The sequence below is a fragment of the Pinus tabuliformis genome, chromosome 4_2, assembly GCF_031772625.1.
Source record: "Pinus tabuliformis cultivar Carrire ecotype Pingquan chromosome 4_2, CPIR1, whole genome shotgun sequence".
NCBI lineage: Eukaryota > Viridiplantae > Streptophyta > Pinopsida > Pinales > Pinaceae > Pinus > Pinus tabuliformis.
In genome coordinates this window covers 573,452,120-573,469,998 of record NC_142304.1, presented here as the reverse complement: position 1 = coordinate 573,469,998, position 17,879 = coordinate 573,452,120, and positions in this window count along the sequence as shown.

Below are 17,879 nucleotides of genomic sequence, written 5' to 3'. Positions count from 1 at the left end.
TTAGTGCATGATGCATCTCATATTGCTAAAATTATAACATATATATATATAAAAGAGTAAGTAAATTATAACTTTATTTTAAATTAATATTATTTTATTATTAACTATAAAAATTAATATATTTTTCAAGCATTTATACATTTAAAAAAAATGAACAAGATTTTTAACCATGAATATTTACCACACTTTATCATAAAGATTCTTAATCTGTAAATAGACTTTGTTATAATACCAAGCACCAATACCTTGTTTTATCAATATCACATGCACAAAAAACATAACTAATTTCATATGACACTTGTTCATATAACATTTATTTTAATTAATCAATTTAATTAAAAGATAAATACGGACACAACTCTAAGGCTAGGAGTAACTCCATGAATGAATTGATAATCTGCATTAACATAGAACATTGATATATACATGGAGAGAGAGACTATTTGGTTTCCTCTACCAATGTCTCTTCATCTTCCAATTCCATTTATTTTTCTATTTACAATATTTGCATGGATTTACCTAATCCAAAAGATTAGGTGTCAACATTTCCCTCCTAATCTTAAGGGATGTACGTGAGTCCAAAAATCATTATGAATCTTGTTGGCATTATGACGCATGTGTTGTACTTGATGGCAACCCACTTGTAGCAGAACAACTCACTTGTATATGGTAACTAGATGAATATACGTAACTAGATGAATCTACATGAGAGATATGAGATCTCACACAATGCATGACAGTTGTGTTTAGAGATGTGACAAAATGCATGGTAGTAGAAAGGAATCATTCCAGAAGTAATAGGGAAAATCACATTATAACAGGTCTATTCATAGGGAATAAAGTAATGGTACAAAAGAATGGGATGAAGGAACAAAGGACTACACATCAGAATTAAGAAATTGAAGAAAGAGAATGGTTTGAGAAGTATACACTTGTTCACCTTATCCAAGTAGCATATACATGCAAGCTCATGGAACAGAAGAAGCGTATATGTATGCAAGCACTTTCAGAGAAGGAAAATCACGTATGGGATGGAAAATCAATGTTTTGGTTTGAGGTTTTGGTCCAAGGTATTGGTTCAAGGTTTTAGTCCATGGTATTGGTCTACGGTTTTGAGAAAGGCTAAAACTAAATAAGGAGGAGAAAATCAAAGGAATAAGTGTACAAGTAATGAATATCTTATGAAGTGTTAGATCAAAATGAATATGCATGCTATGTGTTTCTCATGCTTTGCTTCAACTAGACTAAGTATGCACGTGAGTGTTTGAAGATAGATGAGATCTAATGATAGATTAGGATCATAATAACTTATCTTGATGTGATCTGATAATTTATAAGCTAGATCCAAGTGCTAAAAAATATCTTATCCTTTATATGTTATGATCTGGGTATGACTGAAGTCTCGAATAAATGGGAGGTTATAAGTAAGTATTTGAAGATCTATACACTGGTTCATTTTGGTGAAGGTGCGTATACACACTAGTTCAACTCTTCCAAGACACGTAGGCCAAAGAAAAGTTTATTGTTGAGAGATGACTCATCTATCTAATGAGTGTTGTTGTTTTACTGTTGTTTGTCAATTATGTATTCAGTAGGTCTGAAAGTAAAATTGATTATATAATGAGATTGAGTCTAGTTGATTGATTGATTGAGAAAGAAGGGTGATCCTTCTTTCTATCTATTTAGAACTTTATAATATGACAGTAGATCTTCATAATGTCACTCATTGGTACAGTTTTTTGTACAAAAGTTTTGTGATTCAGTATCTTTAAAGGTATACGCATGTTGGGCTAAAGGAAGTAGCGTATACATGGAGGTTAGCTCCATTGAAGGAGCATATACATTCTGACACATGAATTTTTGAGGTTAGAGCTAGTTTAGGTTGTTGATGCAGTATTAGGAGTTCATATCTCTGTACTTGTTATAGTGATCTATCTATTCTAGTTGATTGGGTTAATTTGATTATGTTTTGAATGAATGGTTGATTTAGTTGTTTCAAAGGTTCATTGATTGTTTGATTCAGTATGTGAGAGGTGTGAGTAATTGATTGATTCAGTTACCGTTGACTCATAGATTAATGATTAGTTTTCAGTTATCTCATAGATTGATGATTAAGTGATGCAAATGTATTTGATGGTTGTATTGCAGTGGTATTTGATTTTGAGCTTCATTGTTACTAATGGGTCAAGTGTGAAAATTTGATGAAACATGGCCTCCATAGTGTGTTCTTGTGTACTAGGAGTATCCAGTATAAAAATTTATGAAATGTGGTCCTTAGAGGATGGTGAGGGTTGGAGCTTTCAGTGAAGAATTTGAAGCTTCCTGCTAGTACTGGCTCATGATTTGATTAGGGGGTTCGATCTCCGTTCCAGTAGCAGTTGGAGAACAAGTGAAGGTTGTAGCCTTCTGTAGGTTGATGCCTAAGTACTACTAAACATATCAGCTAGTACAAGAGCCAGGGCATTGTAACTCCCTTCCAATAAAAGCTGGAGAATGAGAGAAGGTTGTAGCCTTCTATAGGTCGGTGTCTTCGTACTGGTATGAGTCTCCACTAGTACAAGGTTGTAAACAGATTATTCTTTATATTAAAAGAAGACATAGACAACAACATCCGGTTGTTTTTATCCCGCATTGGGTTTCCACCTTAAATCTTGGTGTTCATGCGTGTTGCTTATGTGTGATGGTTTATTCTGTTATTACTGCACATGGTTACTATTTTAATGTTTACTAAAGTATTGATGAACTAATTAATGATCAACATATGATTAATTAACTGAATCATAAGTTCACTAGATATATGATGGTTTCCTTAAGAACAGTTGCATGCACACACGAGTTCCATTCAATAAAATGTCGTATATAAATCTGACTATGGAAATGAAAAATTATTGATTTGTAAATACCGGTTCACCCACCCTTTCAGTATTCTTCCCAACAATTGGTACTAGAGTAGGTCCTTTGGTAGAAGCTTGATTTCTTGAAAGACATCCAGAGTAACAATGGGAAGGAAGCAAAAGAAGAAAGCACCTCAAAAGAAGAAGACATCTAAAAGGAGTTGTGATAGTTGGAGAGATGATTGGACATTATGTGGAAGCAACTCTTAAGATTCAGAATCACCTCAGAATCAAGATGAACAAGCAAAAGAGTTATCAGGTATGAATTGGTTGTCCTCTAATGATACATTTCTTTGTTCATTTGAAGATAATGAATGTGACAACGAAACAACTGAATTTTCTCTTATGGGTGAAAGAGAAAGAAATCAAATAGATGCAAAATTTAAAAAGCTCATAAGCAAAATTAGATATCAAAAGGATCTAATTGATAAAAGAGAATGTTTCGACAAAGAAGAAATTACCAAGTTAAAAGTTCAATTGGAGGAAGGAAACAAAGTAAGGAAGAAGTACAAGGAAAAGAAAGATCAATGTCAAAGGCTGCATGATGAAGTGACATCATTGAGAAATTAAGTAAATGAAAAGGATACAAAAATCATGAAACTTACAAAAATATCTAGATACAATAAAAGCCTTGAAACTTAGATAGTCTCTCTAAAAGAAGATCTTGAAAATTCAAGTAAGCAGAATGAATAACTACCTCAAGAAGATGAAGAACAAGAAAATGACATTCTCAAATCAATGCAACAAGTGGAAGAAGGACAAAAAGATGAAGAAATCATAAAGAAGAAGTATCTTAAAAAGGAAGAGAAATATCAGGTTGAGGTAAATATACTAAAATGTAAATTAGAAGAAAATGATAAAATTTTATGATTTCCAAATAGTACTAAGATTTTGGATGATATTCTTAGTAGTAAAAGGTCTCCTCCCATCAAATCTAGTCTTGGTTTTCATGAAACTGTTAAAGTTGAATCTAGCTCACAAACTAAACCAAGGAACTCTAGTGAAAAATATGAAATTCTCAATAATGAGATAAGATGTCAACCGCATCAATGACCAAGGAAAGAAAGTCTTCAAAGAAAATCATTTACTCCTAACCATAGAAGTGTTAATCTATTCTTTCCTCTAATGAATAATGCTGAATTTTTTATATGTCCTAATTTTGGACATGTTGCAGCAAGATACAGAAGTGGAATGGTTCAAGCTAATAACAGTCACATAGAAAGATCATCAGCATCTAGGTACTTTAAGGGATATTTCCTTTCTTGCAATATGTTTGGTCACAAATTCATTAATTGGTATAGAGGGAATATGAAAGATATAAGATGTAATGGTTGTAACAAGTCTCGGCATATAGCAAAAGAATGCAGGAGAAAATGTTAGCCAACATCAAAAGGAGAAAACATCATCACACTCCAAGGTACGGAAGAAGAAGGAAGTACAATCAGAAATATGTGGCATAGCTCAGTATACAGACAGAACAGACTAAGGAGGAAATGAAAGTATGGAATTTCAGTGTTCTAATTCTCATACATAGTAATCATGAAGACAAGTCACGTATATAAATGAGTTCGAAGCTGCACAGTCGCATTTATGTTGGTTTGATGAAGAAGCAATGGGACAGACTCAGAAATATGATCTGATATGGTTCAGACAATTATCTTTTATGTCTTGATGATTGATGGCTATAGTATGTGGATGTTATTTGGAAGTGATTTTGATCCTCATAATTTGTTGGTGACTTGATATATATCTGATTGAAGATGATGCCTTGATAATTCATATTGATATTTCCAATGATCACATCTAATAGTGAACAGTTGGCACAGGTTCACGAGGAGAATATGTTATGCTTCTAATAATGCATTTTTGTCATTATGTTTAGAAATATTTGGTACCTAATGATTCTTATCAATGGTCATGATGCTTAAGTTGCTGAAGTGTTTAAATGATACAGCATGTTATGTTGTGGTTATGAATTGTCTACGATGAATTCTCATATGATACTTGTATTTCTTGCGGTTACATAGTTCTTATTCAAATCAAATTTATGGATGATTGTGGATGACTATTTTGATGATCCATACAATTCATATGGTGCAGTTATGATGTAGGATTCCCATAGTTCTTGGATCTCACATGATATATTGGTTAAGGATTGTTGTTCTTGATGGTATCAAGAAAGTTTGACAAATGAATGTGAGATTATGGTTTTCTTTCACATTGATGAGAAGCTAGATACATATTTCTCTCTTTATGATGGATATATATTATGATAGATACATGGATGATTACTTAAGTTGCATATTGGTAAATATTGTTGATTGGCAAAGAGAATGGTGTTATTGCAGACATAGCTAGTTGCACACATGGATATTCGGAGACATGGATTACTTAGCCACATAATGATGATGAATTCTTACTTTATGACGATAGGTTTGATACTCACAGATGTTGATTATCATGGTTGATTCTTATCAGATATGGGATGTTCCCTACTGATGATACATGATTGATATATTCAGGGTTCTTGTGGAATGATCATGTCGCTCTTGATGATGGCGTTATGATCATAGATGATGACTATGGTGTTTTCACATACATATGATATGATATGAATGATTTTGTGTTAATACTTGGAGATATGACATATTCTTAGTTGATAGATGGAGCGTTATGATAAGGCTCTTTCTACCAAGGAAACAAAGAAAGTTGATCCTAATAAGATCAAGAGGATGAGTCGATATCTATATGTGAATTACTTTGTCACAGTTTGATGATATTTATATTGTCATATATTGGGAACTGATGATGGACATATATAGGTTGTTGGTCTAGATGTTGCTAACATATGCTTATGGTGAAAATCATATATGGTCTATGATATTTGCTGATGAATATCATGGTCTTGTTTAGATCTTTCATCATTGTTATAAATGTCATGTATATCTTTTGATGTAAAAGTCATATAAAGGCCCATGATGTAATAATATGTCACCATCTATCATAGTCTTTTAATGAGTCCTTTTTGGTCATATGATGTAATTTTTACCCCCACTATGCATGGGAAAGATGATGTAATTGCTATATTTCTATCATTTATAAACATTTGGTATATCCCCACTTGGTTGGGTAGATAAGTCAAATTTGGTATATCCCCACTTAGTGTTGAGCCCCAAAACTACCTCTTTTCTACATACTTTTCTAAACCTTTTCTCTTCCATTTTCCCACATCAGTGCCTCATAAGCTATCAAAGATTATTACATATTGATTCTAGGAGTGCATTTAAGTGGTTTTCAAACTATATCCTTGTGTGTGCTATTTGATTTAGATTTTGTTCATTAGCTATGGAATGCATCCACTTTCCGCAGCTGACTTGCAATTCCATAGCTCTTTTCATTGTTCTGTAGGTTACAGGTGTCGGTAGGAGAAATGAGGCACATGGGCAGCTCAAAAAATTTCTACACATGGAAAAGGCCCTATCTATTTAGCTGAATTCATGAAGAAAGGCATCAGTCAAAGGATGGTCAACAGAGAGTCCTACGTCAATTAGGACTCTGTTCCACCATGTGAAAAATTTCGAGACTATTCCTGAGTTCATGGATCCACTTTTTCCAGTTGCAGGCCATCTCCATGACGCAATCTAATACCCACCTTTTGTAGATTTAAGGTTTATGCAAACCAAGAGGCTAAACTTCTGGATTCTGTCTTGTTCACGTGTCCTTTGTTGAAGATTTTTCTCCAAAAGACAGTTATCTATTTTCCTCTATAAATAAAGCGTTTGCAATGCAAGTAGTTAGTCTTGATGTTAGTTTTGATGCTGTTGTTTTAGTGTTATTCTGTTGTTGTAACCAAGAGACATATCCTCTATTTTGCAATACAAAAACTTTGTTTTCTTATGACTGTTTAAAGTGTGGTTTTGAGGTGACAGCGTATTAACCCAAGGCTGTGCAGAGGGCCCCTACTGGCTGAGGTTTTGTCTTTCATTTTTGTATAGTTTTCATGCATGTTTTCTCTTATTTCAACTGTACATTTCTCATAATTTGTTTATGGTATTAATCATTTTTATTCCTATACATGATTTTGCAGCATTGTTATATTTTTCACTAACACTGATCAGTGCATTTCAAGATAGGTTATGCTCGAGCTTTTTAATATAATTTTTGCATCAAGTGGTGATATGAGACTTTCTTCCTCTGCTATATTTTAGCTTTTAGTTCCAATTGTTATGCTTTGATTTCAGTGGGATTTTTTTACTACTTTTAGCTAGTTTAGATATCAATTTCTTTATCCTGCATGGTGTTATCTCTGGTGCCATTAGCTTAACCCCATTTTAGAAGTTAATTGGCGAGCTATCAGATTTTAGGTGAAGTAATTTTATTTTTCTTTCATTAATCAACAAGTAGATAACTTAGATATCAGTTCCTTATGCTACATGACGTTATCTCTGGTGCCTTTAGCTTAACCCTGTTTTAGAAGTTAATTGGCGAGCTATCAGATTGTAGGTGAAGTAATTGATTTTGCTTTCATTAGTCTACAAGTAGATAGTTTAAATGTCATTCCTTCATGCGATATAATGTTATTTCCAGTGTCTTTAGCTTAACCCTATTTTATAAGTTAATTGACGAAATATTGGAACTATGGGTGAAATCAGTGACTAGTTTCCAATTTCTTTATTCTTTTTGGTTTTGAGTGCAGTAGTTTAGATTTTATTTCTGTAATTAGATGGACAGCAGAGACAATAAACTTATGTTCAATACTTCATCTTTTGCATGATTTAAGTAGCTTCATGTTTACACTTTTTCAAGCTCTGATTTTATCAGCAGCATGTTTTGAGATCTTTGAAGTGCTAAGTTTAGAGATTACCATAAGAGACATAAACCTTGTCTTAAATTATATATCCATACTTGACCTTTAAAATCATTCTTAAGGCCTTCGAATAAGATTTCCATTTGCATTAGACACTTTAGGAGACAAACAAGAACAAAACCCCAAAAACAAGATAAAAACTGAAAACAACAAAGTAAGAAAGAGGTTGTCTTGCACATACGGTGTGCGACACTTCATCAGTTTACGACTCCCAGATTGATAATTAATGTAGTAATTTAGGACACACTAAATTGACTAAACATTTTGGTGCCATTGCCGGGGAAGTGTAACTTGGTAGCTTATCTCTTACATTAAAAAAAAATAGGGAAAAGTTCATAACTTCTTGAGGTATGCTCTCCTCTTGCACCTAGTGTGATCTGGAGGATCAGAAAAGAGAGTTATTAGTTTAATAATTTATTGAGTATGCTCTCTTCTTGCACCTAGTGTGATCTAGAAGATCAGAAAAAGGATTATTAGCCCGATTAAAAAAAATTCATTAAAAAAATAAAAAAAAATGGCACGCATAGAGCAAGAGATTCTAGGGGAAGGTTTATAGCTAGGGCCAAAAGTTTTATTTTTACAACTCCAACTACTTCAAGGCATAAACAAGATACACCTCCATCCTAGACTCATACTACTAGCCTTAGGATTCCTGGAATTCAAGGGGCAGCAACTGAATTAGAAGATTCTCCCACACTATCTAATAAATCTGACCTAGGAGAAGAACCGTTCTTCACCTCGAGAGGGGAACATATTGTAGTAAAAGAGGTAGAATCACCTAGAGAAGAAGAATAGGTAGAGATTGTCTCTCATCAGCCATTAATAGAAGAATGAGAAGACCATGGGGAAACTATCATGGCAGAAGAAGTGATAGATGGGGAATTTTCACTATTTGGAGGAGGGGGTAGAGGTAGAGGTAGAGGAAATAATAGAGGTGGTGGTAGAGGTAACAATGGAGGAGGTGGAGGCACTAATGGGGGAAATAGGGGAGGAGATAACTCATTTGGATTCCCTATAGTCGGTGAGGAAACCCATACAACAATGAAAAACATTTCACCATCTGTTCTCCCAAACTTTTATGGATTGCTAAGTGAGGATCCTGAGACATTTCTATTTGAGTTTAAAGTCTTATGCCGAACCTATGATTATCTAAAAGACTCTCAAAAACTCAAACTATTTCCTTCAGCATTAAAAGGGGTTGCTCTGAAATGGTTCATGGGATTAGTCACTCAATCTATTAGGACTTGGAATGATGTGAAGCAAACATTTTTGGATAGATATCTGGATTATTGTATGCCCACTAATCATAAAGATGAGGTATTCAAAATGATGCAAAAAGAAGATGAGAACTTGGAAGATTTACTTGAAATATTTCAATACAACTTAAAGAGAGTGAAAATGAACAATTTAGATGAGGAAATCTTGAAATCCCTTCTATTGAAAGCCATTATAGATGAATGGATAGATATTTTAAACATGATGGTGAAGGGAGACATTTCTCAACTTCCACTACATGACATAGCAGAACTGTGTGTCCATCTCTCAAGGGGAAAATCTAAAAATGGAAAAGGGCTTAGAGATCCTTCTCTTATTATAGCAAACAAATTTGCAATTGGATCAGCAAGTATGGTAGAGATTGGCAATATGCTTAATGAATTCAAAACTGACATTCTTGGGAGCCTTAGTGAACATCTAGACACCCTTAAAATTCAAAACAAACAGAAAACAAAAGTAGATGCCTTAGCCATCTTTTGCCGAAAATGTAGAAAGAAACATGCTCTAAGGGAATGTCCCTTGGATGCAAAAGTTGTAGAAACATGTATGATTTTCTCAAAAATTGAGACCAAGGATTGTCCTTCAATCCCAGGACTCAAAGCTCTCTTTGAGGACGACCCAAATTCAGTAGAATCACATTATTTTTTTCAAGAAGACCTTGGAAAGGGCAACAAAGTCAAGGATTTAACAATCCTATGAATTTTCAGCCCCCACCAAATTGGAATTAGTGGCAACAACCTTGGCCCCAACCTCAAAATCAGTATCAATCTCAATCATGGGCACAAGGGGTACAAAATCCTTATGGGAGATTTGCTCAATTTTATCAATATCCTCCATCTTATCAAGGCTATCCTCTTCCTCAACAACAAAATACACAACTTCCAAATCAAATTCCACAACTTTCATTGCCACTTCCACAACAACAACCTCCCCCAACAAAATCAAAATTCTCAACTCTTGCTTCCATTTCAATAGAAGCCAAATCAACTACCAGCCCAGTCATTACCAAATCTCAACAACAAAAACCCTCAGAATGCTTACATGGTAGATGGACAACAATTTCCTACTTACATGATTGTTCCTCTAGATCTTAATAATGTTCAACTTAGATCTGGTAGGATTTTAGAAAGGGAAAAACCTTCTATAGATGTTGAAGAGCAAGATGTTTCTGAGGAGGATTCTCTTAAAATCAATAAAAGTTTTGAAGAAGCACCCCTTAAAAACCCAACCATTCAAAAAGAAAAATAGAGAGAGTCAACCCCCACAACTCCTATACTTGAGCAACCTGCATCTACATCCACACCTCCTTTCCCTGAAAGATTACAAATTGACAAGGTGGTGGAAAAACAAATCTTGTTGCCTCACTATGATTTCCTAGATGAATTGAAGAATGTTTGTATCAATATTCCCTTGCTACAGGCCATTAGAGAGATTCCTATTCTAGAAAAAACAATAAAGGAGTTGAGTATGAAAAGACCAGGTAGGAAACCAAGAGACACAAAACGAATCCACCTGGTAGGAAAAATAGCAAATATCATGATGGGAAAGATTACCATGCAGAAATATGTGGATCCAAGTAGTCCAATTGTCAAGACAAATATAAATGGGATAGAAATTCCAAATACATTGATTGACTTAGGGGCTGCTATAAACATTATGAGTAGACAAACTATGGAACAGCTTAAACTTCCTAATCTTCTTTTTACACCTACCTTACTACAACTTGCAGATAGATCAGTAATCAAACTAGATGGTGTACTAGAAGATATTTCAATCTCCTTAGATTCTTGGGAATATCCAGTAGATTTCATGATTTTGACTCCCAAAAGTAATCTAGGAGGGCACCCACTTATCTTAGGAGACCTGGCTAGCGACAGTTGATGCTTTTATTAGTTGTAGATCTTGGGACATGTACATTTCCGATGGTATATCAACAAATAAATTCATCTTGTATCCTCCAGCAACAGCAGTTATAGAAGTAGCAGGCAATGAATGGGTCGATGATGAAGATACTATACAATCTATCTTTACTCTCTTTGAAGTTAGTGAAGATAGTCAAATCTTGAATACATTAGAAAATTTTGAAACACCTTCAAAATATGATCACACACAATTTCAGTTAGATTCTGATATTGAATATTTGTCATCAAGGAAAATGACTCTCGACTCTATGGAAGAGTTTGGCAGTTCTGCAGTTGAAATTTTTCCAGGAAAAGCATTGAATATTTACAAAAATTTGGAAAAATTACAACAGGAAGAACTAACCAAAATCTTGCAAAAGCATTCTGCTACATTTGCATGTGAGTATATTGATATGAAAGGTATTGACCCTAGGACTTGCATCCGTGATATCTATATTGAGGAAAATAGTAGACCGATCAGACAACCTTAGAGAAGGATGAATCCAAATCTTAGGGAGGTTGTGAAAGAAGAGCTCCAAAAACTACTCAATGTGAACTTCATTTACCCAATTTTAGATAGCCGATGGGTTTCTCCCTTCATTATAGTACCCAAAAAGAATGGTAAATGGAGAGTGTGCATTGATTACAGGGAATTGAATAAAGCAACTTTGAAGGATCACTTTCCATTGCGATTTATTGATCAAGTATTAGATACATTAGCAGGAAAAAAGTACTTTCCATTTCTGGATGGTTTTAGTGGTTATAATCAAATTCCGGTAGCACCTGAAGATCAAGATAAAACCACACTCACTTGTCCATGGGGAACTTTTGCCTACGAGTGCTTCCTTTTGGATTATGCAATGCACCCGCAACATTCCAAAGAGTAGTACTAGGAATTTTTTCTAATGTAATCCATGATTGTGTAGAGGTGTATATGGATGATTTTACAGTTTATGGTAATACATTTGAAGAAGCCTTAGAAAATTTGGAAAAAATCCTTATAAGATGTAAAGAAACAAACCTTTCATTAAGCCATGAAAAATGTTTTATGATGTTTACTCAAGGCATTGTTTTGGGACATCATATTTCAGGGGATAGGATTAAAGTTGATAAATCAAAAGTTGAAGTCGTCTCCAAGTTACCTATTCCAAATTGTTAAAATGATGTTGGAAGTTTTCTAGGATTTACTGGTTATTATAGATGATTTATAGAAAACTTTACCAAAATAGCATCTCCACTCTTCAAATTGCTTACAAAAGACTGTGAATTTAAATGGAGTCCTGATTATCAATCAGCACTTGAAGCTTTCAAAATAAGAATATCTGAAGCACCTATCTTGAGAGGACAAAATTGGAAACTTCCTTTCCATATTTCTATAGATGCTTCAGATACAGCTCTAGGAGTTGTATTGGGACAAAAAGACTTGTTTCCTTATGCCATTTACTATACCAGTAAAAATTTGACTCCCACTGAGTTGAATTATACTGTGACTGAAAAATAGTTCTTAGTTGTTGTTCATGCAATTAATAAGTTCAGACATTATATAACAGGCTATGAAACTTTTATTCATACTGATCATTCTGCAATTAGATATCTATTGAAAAAACCTGTTACTAATGGCAGAGTTACGAGACGGCTCCCACTTTTACAGGAATTATATATTACTGTGTTAGGTAGACCAGGGAAACAAAACACAATTGCTGATTTTTTGTCTAGGATTAGGAATATCAAAGAAGATTCTCCTGTAGAGGATAAGTTTCCTGATGAATACTTATTTGCAGTAACTACTAAGGCTCCTTGGTTTGAAGATATGGATAACTATTTGGTTATAGGGAAACTACCTCCACATTTGTCTCCTAGTGAAAGAAGAAAAGTTATTCAGGAGAGTTCAAGATATTCATGGATTTCTAATTAATTGTTTAAAACAGGGCCAGACTTTGTGATCAGAAGATGTGTCAGGGAAGATAAAATGCCTGATATTCTCAAAGCATGCCATGATGAACCGTGTGGTGGAAACTTTGCTGACAAGAGGATAGCCTATAAAATCCCTTCTTTAGAATATTATTGGCTGTCCCTCTTTAAATATGCAAAAAAATATGTCAAAAGGTGTGATAGCTGCCAAATGGTAGGGAAACCTACCCCCTCAAATGAGATACCATTACAACCTCAGGTACTCATCGAACACTTTCAAAAATGGGCTTTAGACTTTGTTGGTCCTATTAATCCTCCATCCAAACAAAAAAAGTATATATTGGTATAATGTACTGATTATGTCACCAAATGGGTAGAGGCCAAAGCATTATTTTCTGCTACTGAAAATTCAGTTGTTAGTTTTCTTTATGAGGATATTTGTACTTTCTTTGTTGTTTGAAGAGAAATTGTGACAGATCAGGGAGGTCAATTCACATCCATATTGGTGGAGAAGCTGATGGAAAAGTACAAGGTCAAGAACAGAAAATCCATTCCTTACCATCCACAAGCAAATGGTCAAGTGGAGTCAACAAACAAAGTAATTAAAGGCATCATTACCAAGACTATTCATCTACACAGAAAAGATTGGGCAAAAAGGCTTCTTGAAGCCTTATGGGCCTACATAAATACATGGAGTAGCACAACAATACATTCTCCCTATGAACTTGTTTATGGGAAGCAAGTTCTGCTCCCCATTGAGTTCCAAGTTAAGACCTTCAAGATGGCAGTTCAATTGGGAATGAATCTCTCAGAAGCCCAAATGCATAGAATGGAGTAGTTGAATGAACTAAATGAGATCAGACAAGAAGAAATTCTAAGAACTGATCTAGTTCAATATCAAAGAGCTAAGTGGCATGACAAATACATCAAGGACAAAAAGTTTCAAGAATGAGATTGGGCATTGCTATTTGATTCCAAATTCAAATATTTTCAAGGTAAATTTCAGACTCATTGGCTTGGGCCATATGAGATTGAAAAATCTTTTAGCAATAGAGCAGTAAGAATCAACACAATTGATGAGTATCAAACTCCTCTCATTGTGAATGGTCACAGATTGAAGATCTATCATAAGCCACTCTCAAAGGAGGAGTTTATCAAAATCTTTCAAGATAATTCTGCAATGAGGCTGGTGAAGAAGAACCCTTCTTCTCCACCAACCTAGTCTTTGTTCTTTTCATCATCATCATAAAAAAAAAAACAAAAAAACAAAAAAATGAAAAAAAATGAAAAACGTATAAGCCTGAAAACCTATCACTGATTGGCAGTCTTATACAGAAAATACAGGATGAAAATTAGAATCTTCTGACACCCTATATTTTCCAAAAAAATCTCTCTCATTTCACTCATAATTGATTCATTTCATGTCATTTCATTTCATTTCATTTTCATTCCATCTCGCCACCACATTCCAGCAATAAAATTTATTTCAATTTATCTTCATATACAGCTTTCCATATATCATTCATTCAGTGATCTTTCATTTCCACCCATCTCCATTCATTTCACCAAGTCATGTGTTATTCACTATGTCAGTTTCCGCATCCGAATTCTGATTCTGTAGCTCAATACTGATTCTGCAGCTGATTGTTGATTCCGCAACTAATCCTCTATTACTCTGCAGTGACAGTCAGGTTATTAGCCAAATAATGATGAAAGTCAGATACAGGTATGGAAGAGGAAAATCTTTTGAAGATGTCAGCACCTAAAAGCACCTACAAGAGGCAACCAATCAAAAGTTAGCGAACGGAAGTGGTAAGATTCTAAGGTATGAGCAAAATCATTTTCAAATAGCACTTTAAACACATAATCTATATAGTTCGTAAAATCAGAAACTCCATAATGTGTAACAATTGATTTGATAGCCACCATAACTCACCATGTCCTCTGCACATCAAATTCTAATGGCCTTATAATCCTCTTCTAAGTTTAACTCATACTCTGCATCACACCTATTAAAATAGTTAATCATGAAGACGTAAGCCAATTGACCACATCTCTCTTCCATGTTTCACCCCGCAGTGGTTTTATGAATTTGCCAACGTCCACTCCGCAACCTTTCATTTCAAAATTCTACCAGTCTCACTCTGTCTCCATACTCTCACACCAAGTTTACGATTGCTAGTTCAAGGTTTGTTTAAATAGCCTCTGCTCCATGAACACACTCTCACTGCATGCTTTGTATTCCTCTCGCTTTGTAACCATTAGTTTTCTCTACAGCCCTCTTCGTTTTTCTACTGATATAACTGTTCTACCTCTGTGAAACCATCACTTACAGAGGTATTTTCGAAGCAAGGAGGAGGAATGGGTCTTCAGGTAAGAACATAGCTAGATGGAGCTAAATTTATGGAGGGTTATCCACAACTGAAAAGCACGTTAAGGAAAGCAAGATGGCTGCAGTTTATTCAGAAGTTCAGGGGTCATAATAAAGAAGTCACGAAGATGCTTGCAAGGTCCTTTAATGGTATGGAAGTTGAGATTGGGGATATCAAATTCCCAGCAACAAAGTCCTCCATTGCAGTAGCAACAGAGCTCCCACAGGAAGGAGAACGATGGTTCAAAAATAAGAGCTTTGATGAAAAGGCCTACAGAATCATTTTGCGTAACCTAGGTATGGATATATCCATTTTTAAATGTGGAATTCCTGCTTCAGCCCTAAAGGAAAAATGGACTAGTCTGATGTTGATAATTCAAAAATTCATTACGTGTGAAAGAATGTATGGGTCTATGTACATGTACAATATAAGGTTATTAATGAATTTTCTGAAGAGTCAAACCATCAATCTTCCCTATTTCTTGTTGAGTAGCTTGAAAAAGATGTCTACCACTATACAAAAGAATTTGGATGATGTAAAGCCTCATCTTTATCATCACGACCTTGTTAAAATTCTGGTTAAAAATCAATTGAAAGAGAGAGGGGACACATAGGAACAATTCCTAATTAGGAATTTCTTTCAGGACCCATTTGAAATCCCTGAGGGTAGCTCAACAAGAAAAAGTAGGAGAAAAATAACAAATGTAAAAATTCAACATACTCCTACTAGTATAACTAAAGAAGCCAGTAAGGAAGAATTGTTGTCTGAAAATTTGACTCAGATTAGAAAACAAGTAAAACAGAAAGGGAAAAAAATGTTGAAGATATTTATCAGACCTCAGAACCTTCTTCAAAAGAAGAACAGGTACTTTCTGAGGGACTAGTTCATCTTAAGGAGTACTCAGCTAAGGTAAAAGAAAAAGGAAAGGAGAAACAGAGTTTAGAAAGGGGAGATACCAGCTCACAGAATTTAAGAAGAAGCTCAAGACTTAAAGGAAAATTGAAGAAAGTGCAAATCAAAGGAGCCCACTTCATAAATCTAGGAGGGGAAACATCAAAACAGTCACTACAAATCACTCCTCCTGACCATAGTCCACAGCATTCTCCTTCTCCTCAACTGGATTTTGAAATCAGTCCAAGGAAGACCACACCAGAAATTGATTAAACTCAAAAAGAGATGTATGATTTTATTGAATCATTGGAAAACACTGCAACAAAACAGGGCACCTCATCTAATCAACCTGGTAGAGCTCAGGAAATTTTGATCCAATCATTAAAACAAGAAGTTTATGAACTAGAAGTCCTGAACAGGCATATCAAAAGAGAAAATGAGGCATTGAAAGAACAAAACAAATTGGACAATATCATCCATGAAAACACCATGCTGCATTTAGGATTGTGGCACAAGAAAAATAGGAAATTGAAGAAGAAGAACAGGAAGTTGAGTAGATCCCTTATCAATCTCAAATACAAGTGCCTTATGATGAAGCCCGGGATGACAGTGACACCAAGGAAGAAGAAGAAAAGTTTAGATGTATTAGCAGAAGTCTCAGAGTAGATGAATTGAAGGATAGTCACAATTTTGGTTGCATGAGGACATGCAACATCTTCACAATGGGGGTATGTTGAGCCCCAGAACTACCTCTCTTCTACATACTTTTCTAGGCCTTTTCTCTTCCATTTTCCCACATTAGTGCCTCATAAGCTATCAAAGATTATTACATATTGATTCTAGGAGTGCATTTAAGTGGTTTTCAAAGTATATCCTTGTGTGTGCTATTTGATTTAGATTTTGTTCATTAGCTACGGAATGTAGCTACCTTTTGCAGCTGACTTGCAATTCTGCAACTGTTTTCATTGTTCTGTAGGTTAAAGGTGTTGACAGGAAAAACGAGGCACATGCGTAGCTCACAAATTTTCTACACATAGACAAGTTCCTATCTATTTAAGCAAATTCGTGAAGAAAGACATCGGTCAAAGGATGGTCAACAGAGAGTCGGGCATTAATTAGGACTCTGTTCCAGCACATGAAAAAGTCTTAGACTGTTCTTGAGTTCATGGATCCACTTTTTCTAGTTGCAGGCTGTCTCCACGACGCAATCTAATACCCACCTTTCATAGATTTAATGTTTATGGCAACCAAGAGGCTAAACTTCTGGATTATGTCTTGTTCACATGTCCTCTGCTGAAGATTTTTCTCCAAAAGACAGTTATCTATTTTCCTCTATAAATAAAGAATTTTCAACACAAGTAGTTAGGCTTGATGTTAGTTTCGATGTTGTTGCTTTATCGTTAGTTTGTTGTTGTTACCAAGAGACATATCCTCTGTTTTGCAATACAAAAAACTTGGTTTTCTTATGAATGTTTAAAGCGTGGTTTTGAGGTGACAACGTATTAACCCAAGGTTGTGTAGAGGGCCCCTGCTAGCTGAGGTTTTGTCTTTAACTTTTGTATAGTTTTCATGCGTTTTTTCTCTTATTTCAACTGTACATTTCTCATAATTTGTTTATGGTATTAATCGTTTTTATTCTTGTACATGATTTTGTAGCATTGTTATGGTTTTCACTAACATTGATCAGTACATTTTAATATAGGTTATGCTCGAGCTCTTTAATATAGTTTTTGCATCAAGTGGTGATATGAGACTTGCTTCCTCTGTT